The sequence below is a fragment of the Nilaparvata lugens genome, chromosome 2 (genome assembly GCF_014356525.2).
Source record: "Nilaparvata lugens isolate BPH chromosome 2, ASM1435652v1, whole genome shotgun sequence".
Taxonomy (NCBI): domain Eukaryota; kingdom Metazoa; phylum Arthropoda; class Insecta; order Hemiptera; family Delphacidae; genus Nilaparvata; species Nilaparvata lugens.
The window spans coordinates 38,813,157-38,820,736 of NC_052505.1; the positions used below are offsets into that span (position 1 = coordinate 38,813,157).

General features: G+C 37.2%; 1 protein-coding gene across 1 annotated transcript in view; it reads right to left on the minus strand.

Annotated features, from left to right (window-relative positions):
• Nucleotides 1–7,378, minus strand: part of LOC111053919 — a 70,288-nt gene extending 62,910 nt beyond the window's left edge. Inside the window, exon 1 of the mRNA XM_039421192.1 lies at nucleotides 7,093–7,378. The gene's annotated coding sequence lies outside the window, so the exon portion shown is untranslated. The remainder of the gene's footprint in view (nucleotides 1–7,092) is intronic.
• Nucleotides 7,379–7,580: the final 202 nt, after the last annotated feature.

Below are 7,580 nucleotides of genomic sequence, written 5' to 3' on the forward strand. Positions count from 1 at the left end.
TATTATTCTTGTGATCTTCCCTTTTCAAATCCTGATTTTCTCAATCTTATGGGGTTTCTCCTCGATAAATTCTAATGATCCACCTCATGCTTCTTCTTACTTCCTCGAAGTTCAATTGATAAAAAATGTTCATGAAACTTAGACTTTAAAGGTAGGTGCACGGACGGCACGCATCGGACGAATAGATTTGATGCATTGTTTTCAATTGGAGTGCGCATAGCCTACCTATACGATGCGGATAGGTATGCGCACTCCAATTGAGAACAATACATCACATCTAATTGTACGGTCCGTCCTATGCGTGCCGTCTGTCCGATGACGATCTTTGTACGCCTACCTTAACTGTGCCCTTGATCTCTGCATAAGTTATCATCAGTCATATATTATTCGAATCACAAACTTATCAACGTCACGTCATTTGCTCTTCTGTTTGTTACAATATAAACACAGATCAGCTTCTACTAATAACTAGACAACAATGTTCACTAGCTTAACCATTTAGTCTTGCTAAAGGATGAAAACGGAAGAATAGAATAGAATCGCTGCCTTTATTTTTTATCCTAGGAGGGCGGAGTTAGGGCGCAGCCGGCCCCTACATTCAACCCTCTCAAGAAGAGAGAGAGAGAGAGACATGGATAAGTTGAATTTAACTGCACTAAAAACGCTTTAGAAATCCAACATGAAGCTTCATAAATTCAATTACAGTGGAATTGAGAAAACTTCAAAAGTAATAACCATGATTGAAGGCTATAGAATCATTGTGAAGGCTACTCCCAGGCTCTTATGCAGATACTCGGTTTAAGCGGAGAAATGTCAGGTGTTCGTTCAAACCCCGTATGAAAGACATTATAAATGCAATCTTATTTACAAGTAAACGTGGTTAAGCGTTACTGGTGTATATGACCCTCAGAATCTCAAATTGATGTAAATTATATCCTTCATAAGATTCTCCATAACTTGTACTAGATCACATAGTAAATTACTAGTAACTCAAGTTTTTGCTGGTTTTATGCTTTTAATAATTACAACAGCAAGAATACGTATAGATAACAGACTCTTGTAAATCAGGTAAAACAATATTTAATTATGTTCACTAAAAACACTAATTGATTCGCTCGAAAGTCTACACCTCTATTTTTCATTCTAGACCTTATATTCGTCATGTTTATTTAAATCCTGTTGATAATCGCCTAAGCTTCAAACATTACAGCAGAAGATCTTAAATCAAAAATGCATTAATTTTGTTACTTATACAACATTGACCGATAGATTTGAAAGATTTGCCTTCACAGTATAGACTATATGTCTATTCTAAGCTCTCCTATTCGACCATTTCTTCCACCTCTATACTCTAATATTTTTATTAGAAAGAATACTACGAGAACATTTTATCTGAATGTATGTAATCAGAAACATTATTTTGTACTACAAACATGGGCTGACATCAATTGCATTGTTGCCCTACATTTATGTAAGTGTTAATCTACAAGAGTACGTGGTGAACGGGGCTTGTGCAACGGAAAGATTGATCCCGCACTGATATTGGACAAGCAAGGCAGCTAGATTGGATATTGGAAGAAACTGAATGCGGCTAACAATGTAGATGGATAAGCCTCAGTCGGCAGAGACACAAATAATATAGTTATAGAGATTGATATACTGCACCTATATAGGTATATAAAGTATATTCAAGGTATATAAAGTATATTCAAGAGATTAGCGTCGGCCAAACAACGACACTGATTTTATAAAGCGTAACTCTATCATTTTACGTAACGAAGCTTGGTGTGGCAGGCGCAAGCGGTAGACACTGTCAACATTGTCATTTTGTCGTGTTTTTCGTCTTCGGAGTCACAATCACTGTTTCACTGTCGCTGGTCGCTATCACTACAACAAAAGACTTTCCACCGTCGAAAGCAAAGGCGAAGCTCCGAACTAAGGCCAATGATGGAAAATTTCACTTTACACTCCACGACTGTAGATGAAAATGTGGTTAGCCATATTATAGATAGAATTGATTTTGATAAGGCAAGCTCAGAACAATAATGAATCTTTTGTTTTAAAAATAATCAATTATTGAAGGAATATTAGTCTAATCAGTCTATCCAGACCAGTAATACTTGATCAAGTATTTAGAGTTATTCAAGAGAAAATACACCAAATCAAAAATAGCCAACATGGAAATGAGTAAGGCTAAGAATGATATTCTTTTTGATGATGTTTCATTCGAATAAGTTCACATTTGAAAGCAGTTTCCAGGAGTTATGTTATTCTCCTCCCATACTGATTGGGAAACGTCCTTGAATGAACAAGAAAAATGTCTATTCTTCTTCCATCTGAACTCTTCATTCTCACTTTAGTTCTTTTCAAAGTCTCTGGATCTTCTCCAATTTTTTTTTCTTCCGCAGTCATCATGTACTAAAGTGCTGCTTTTTTTCAACTTTTCATTTTTCCTTCTTTTTCTTCAACTTTTCTCATTTTTCATTGTAATCGGACTAAATCTCACTCCTCAGTCCTCACGCAATTATAAACCACAACCTCCTCTTATACTGTCCATCAGATTAAATTCTGACCTGTCGTGTCGTTTCGGGGAGATATCGGCCAATGACTGATTCGGTTGAAGAATCAGCAATACTAAACATATATGTACAATAGTATCATATCAGCATTACTAATCATGGATATCTGTAAACAAATATCACCAAAAGCTAATTTCCTACAAGACATACTGTCAACTGGACAGCCTGAGTTGAAAGTAAAGAAATGTCGAGAGAAAATACTATGCTACTTGGAGTTATCAATTGCATGCGTCATTGCATGTAATAGTTAATAATCCAATCAACTGCTAATCAATCATGTATAATTCTATAGTTTTTTCACATTAATATTGGATAATGGAGGAAATTTCTTTCCTTCCTTATTATCCTAAAAATGCAAACATGTAAAAAACCTTATAAATACGTCGATGCACAATTCAAAAAGGAGCATACCTGTCAAAGTTCATGAAAATCTATTGCCGCATGGCGCCGTAAATTCAGAACAAACATAAAATATACATACAAACATAAAGATCAATGCGGAACCGTCGAATTGAATCTTAGACCTCACTTCGCTCGATCAATTATATGTATCTCACTTCTCTTCTCTATTATCATCCATGTGGACAGAAGAATCAGCAAAATGTTATTTTCCAGCTATCATCATATTCTCTCTTGTTCCCCTATTTGTCAATATTATATGTACCACTACCTCTAAGTAGGCCTATACTACTTTTAAGTTTCTTCTATCATTCACTCATTCTTCCTCAGTATCATATTCTCTTCAACATTTTTCTCTCAATTATATCCTACTTCTATTCTCTATTGTCATCCATATGGATATGGACAGAGGAACTATCGGCTAGTTCAAGTTGAATGTGCTTTGGAAGAAAGTTATTCAAATGAGTGTATTATTTGGGAGGATGGTACGCAGTATGCCGTATGCATAATGAAAGGGACAGTGCCAGTGCGTTGCGTTGACAATGACAACCACGGTGGCAGTGGTTTCACCGTCAACGTCACCGGATGTCAAGAGCATGCGTGCGCAAGCGCGTACTTTCTTTGTGCGCCCACGGCTTCAGTCTCAAGTCTAAAGTCTTGGCAATGACTATCATGGGCGTTGCCAGTATAGTACATTCCACCATTGTTCTACCAACACCAACTACGATACAACATTATAAACACTTCTTGTGCATACTGATTGAAAAACAATTCACAGTGACATTACACTTTATTTTACTTCTCCTCCAAACTAAGATCAACACAGATATTACCTATACTGCAGTACTCTTCTAGTACTCCTGCTTCAAAACTACAGCACCTTATTTACAACCAACTAGGTACTCTTTTAATAGTCCGCAAACTATAGTGTATACGGTACACATTTCTTGTATACTAATTCAAGAACACTGCGAGCACTTTATGCTTTTTATGTTTCCGACCAAAGCTTCATTTATTTATTTATTTTTCAAATGCAACTCTTCACGAGTATTTCAAGCCCAGGTGATGATGAGGGGATGAATGATAATGCCGCACAAACGTTTTCATTTGAGATGATTCAATGAATGAATGAGAGATGATGAAATGAAATCTGAGAACCAGCATCCAGCCGATACAAAAGAGTGAAATAGAACCCCAACTACCTGACAAATCCACTATAACCCATAGCTATAGTAGTAAGACATAGTGTATGAATATGTTTTCTTTAACTTTGTTTTCTTGCTTGAGTGGCAAACTGAGAACTAATAAAACGTTGAGCAAGAAAATCAAAGCAAAACTGTAAAAAAATGAAAGCATTCTTCAACAAATAAATTGTGTTTTCCTCAGTGACGTCTGTGATTTATTTTTTCGATCACAACCAGGAGTGACCAAGCGCAACCCAAATCCCGCCCAAAATAAAGGAGACCCCACACCCCACGAAAAAGGGTAGAAGTACGTCAGTCATCTCAACTTTACCCCCTCCAAATTTTTTTGGAACTAATTCCAATTATGACCAAGTAATCATCATAGATGATCCTTGCTTTACCAGGCTCACAGCTCAAAATTTTTTTGAGGGATGAATCAAGTTAAAGGTTACGCTACTTTTACAGCCAACAAATAATTTTGAAATTAGTCACATGTCCAATGAAAGAGCTTGTCCAGCAACTGAGCAACTCCGTAGCCCCTTGCAAAATATGTGATTTACTCGACTCCAAAGCCCGTCTGAATCGAATCATTCTAATCTTCTCGATATTTCTAGTGTATATAGTCCCTATCTATCAAATCTGCCCCCATGACAACATATTGATTGGGCCTTCATTACTAAAATTTATACAAACCAGTTGTTTTTCCAATAGGTTCACTTCATTACCTACTGAGGTTCTAAAATCTACCTTGATTGGGATATATTATTTTTAAGGCAACAAGAACAAGATAAGAAAAGTTTCTGGTATGAAAAACGATCAAGAATTAGGCGATTCTGAAATTATTTTAGGTACTGTATTATAAAGTTAGTTAACTTAGGCCTTCCCTTCAATACAAAATACATTTTTGTCTCATGATACCTAGGAATTCATTGGTAATTTTTCGCTTTGGAAGAAAGTTATTCAAATGAGTGTATTATTTGGGAGGATGGTACGCAGTATGCCGTATGCATAATGAAAGGGACAGTGCCAGTGCGTTGCGTTGACAATGACAACCACGGTGGCAGTGGTTTCACCGTCAACGTCACCGGATGTCAAGAGCATGCGTGCGCAAGCGCGTACTTTCTTTGTGCGCCCACGGCTTCAGTCTCAAGTCTAAAGTCTTGGCAATGACTATCATGGGCGTTGCCAGTATAGTACATTCCACCATTGTTCTACCAACACCAACTACGATACAACATTATAAACACTTCTTGTGCATACTGATTGAAAAACAATTCACAGTGACATTACACTTTATTTTACTTCTCCTCCAAACTAAGATCAACACAGATATTACCTATACTGCAGTACTCTTCTAGTACTCCTGCTTCAAAACTACAGCACCTTATTTACAACCAAATAGGTACTCTTTTAATAGTCAGCAAACTATAGTGTATACGGTACACATTTTTTGTATACTAATTCAAGAACACTGCGAGCACTTTATGCTTTTTATTTTTCCGACCAAAGCTTCATTTATTTATTTATTTTTCAAATGCAACTCTTCACGAGTATTTCAAGCCCAGGTGATAATGAGGGGATGAATGATAATGCCGCACAAACGTTTTCATTTGAGATGATTCAATGAATGAATGAGAGATGATGAAATGAAATCTGAGAACCAGCATCCAGCCGATACAGTGAAATAGAACCCTAACTACCTGACAAATCCACTATAACCCATAGCTATAGTAGTACGACATAGTGTATGAATATGTTTTCTTTAACTTTGTTTTCTTGCTTGAGTGGCAAACTGAGAACTAATAAAACGTTGAGCAAGAAAATCAAAGCAAAACTGTAAAAAAATGAAAGCATTCTTCAACAAATAAATTGTGTTTTCCTCAGTGATGTCTGTGATTTATTTTTTCGATCACAACCAGGAGTGACCAAGCGCAACCCAAATCCCGCCCAAAATAAAGGAGACCCCACACCCCACGAAAAAGGGTAGAAGTACGTCAGTCATCTCAACTTTACCCCCTCCAAATTTTTTTGGAACTAATTCCAATTATGACCAAGTAATCATCATAGATGATCCTTGCTTTACCAGGCTCACAACTCAATATTTTTTTGAGGGATGAATCAAGTTAAAGGTTACGCTACTTTTACAGCCAACAAATAATTTTGAAATTAGTCACATGTCCAATGAAAGAGCTTGTCCAGCAACTGAGCAACTCCGTAGCCCCTTGCAAAATATGTGATTTACTCGACTCCAAAGCCCGTCTGAATCGAATCATTCTAATCTTCTCGATATTTCTAGTGTATATAGTCCCTATCTATCAAATCTGCCCCCATGACAACATATTGATTGGGCCTTCATTACTAAAATTTATACAAACCAGTTGTTTTTCCAATAGGTTCACCTACTGAGGTTCTAAAATCTACCTTGATTGGGATATATTATTTTTAAGGCAACAAGAACAAGATAAGAAAAGTTTCTGGTATGAAAAACGATCAAGAATTAGGCGATTCTGAAATTATTTTAGGTACTGTATTATAAAGTTAGTTAACTTAGGCCTTCCCTTCAATACAAAATACATTTTTGTCTCATGATACCTAGGAATTCATTGGTAATTTTTCACAAAGCAAAAATTCGACTTCAATAAAATTCAAGATTACCAAGGTTTCTAGATATTCAGTAGACTGAATAACAATAATTTGGGGATTAGTGGGCAGAAGGCAAACCAATAATAGCCTACTTTTCTGGATGACTGGATTATCCAAATTTCAAAATGCGGAACACCACAATACAAATTAATGTGATCTTGCCCCGTAATCGCAATGTGGATTAGATTGAGAAGTTTGAACTTTGGAGCTGGAGCGAGCAGCGAGAACAAGGTGATCTCAACTCGGCAACGTCGCAATCCGACTCGGAAACAACAGAAAGCACTCACCTTTCGAGAAGGTATCCAGGTGAAGTTATTGCTCCTGTTTGGAGAAGAAGCAGACAGCACGCCAACCGTTGACTTTGCGCTCTGTTGTTCTCCAATACGGAATCAATTATTATTAAAATGTCCGTTTTTATGTTTTCGAACAAACGAAAACAAAAACGCGACCTACACTGCACGACAGCGTCGGCTACAGCAACAGAGCGACACCAACCCGAAAACTGACAGAACAGTTGACTTGCACCGTTGCACGCCACTCTTGGCTCTTCCTTCGCTCTTCTGCTGATCTGCTGCTCACTTCTGGCTGCAGCCTTCGACAGTTGCGAACAGGATACTCCTTTGATACGATTGGTCTCACTGCATTTAGATACACTTTGTGACTTGTGGACTGCGATGAGCCAAACCGTGGCAACGAAACAGCTGTATCACAAACTCACATCATTGAGATATTGTGATTATAAATCATAGTGATGTCCACGTTACAATGGCAATAT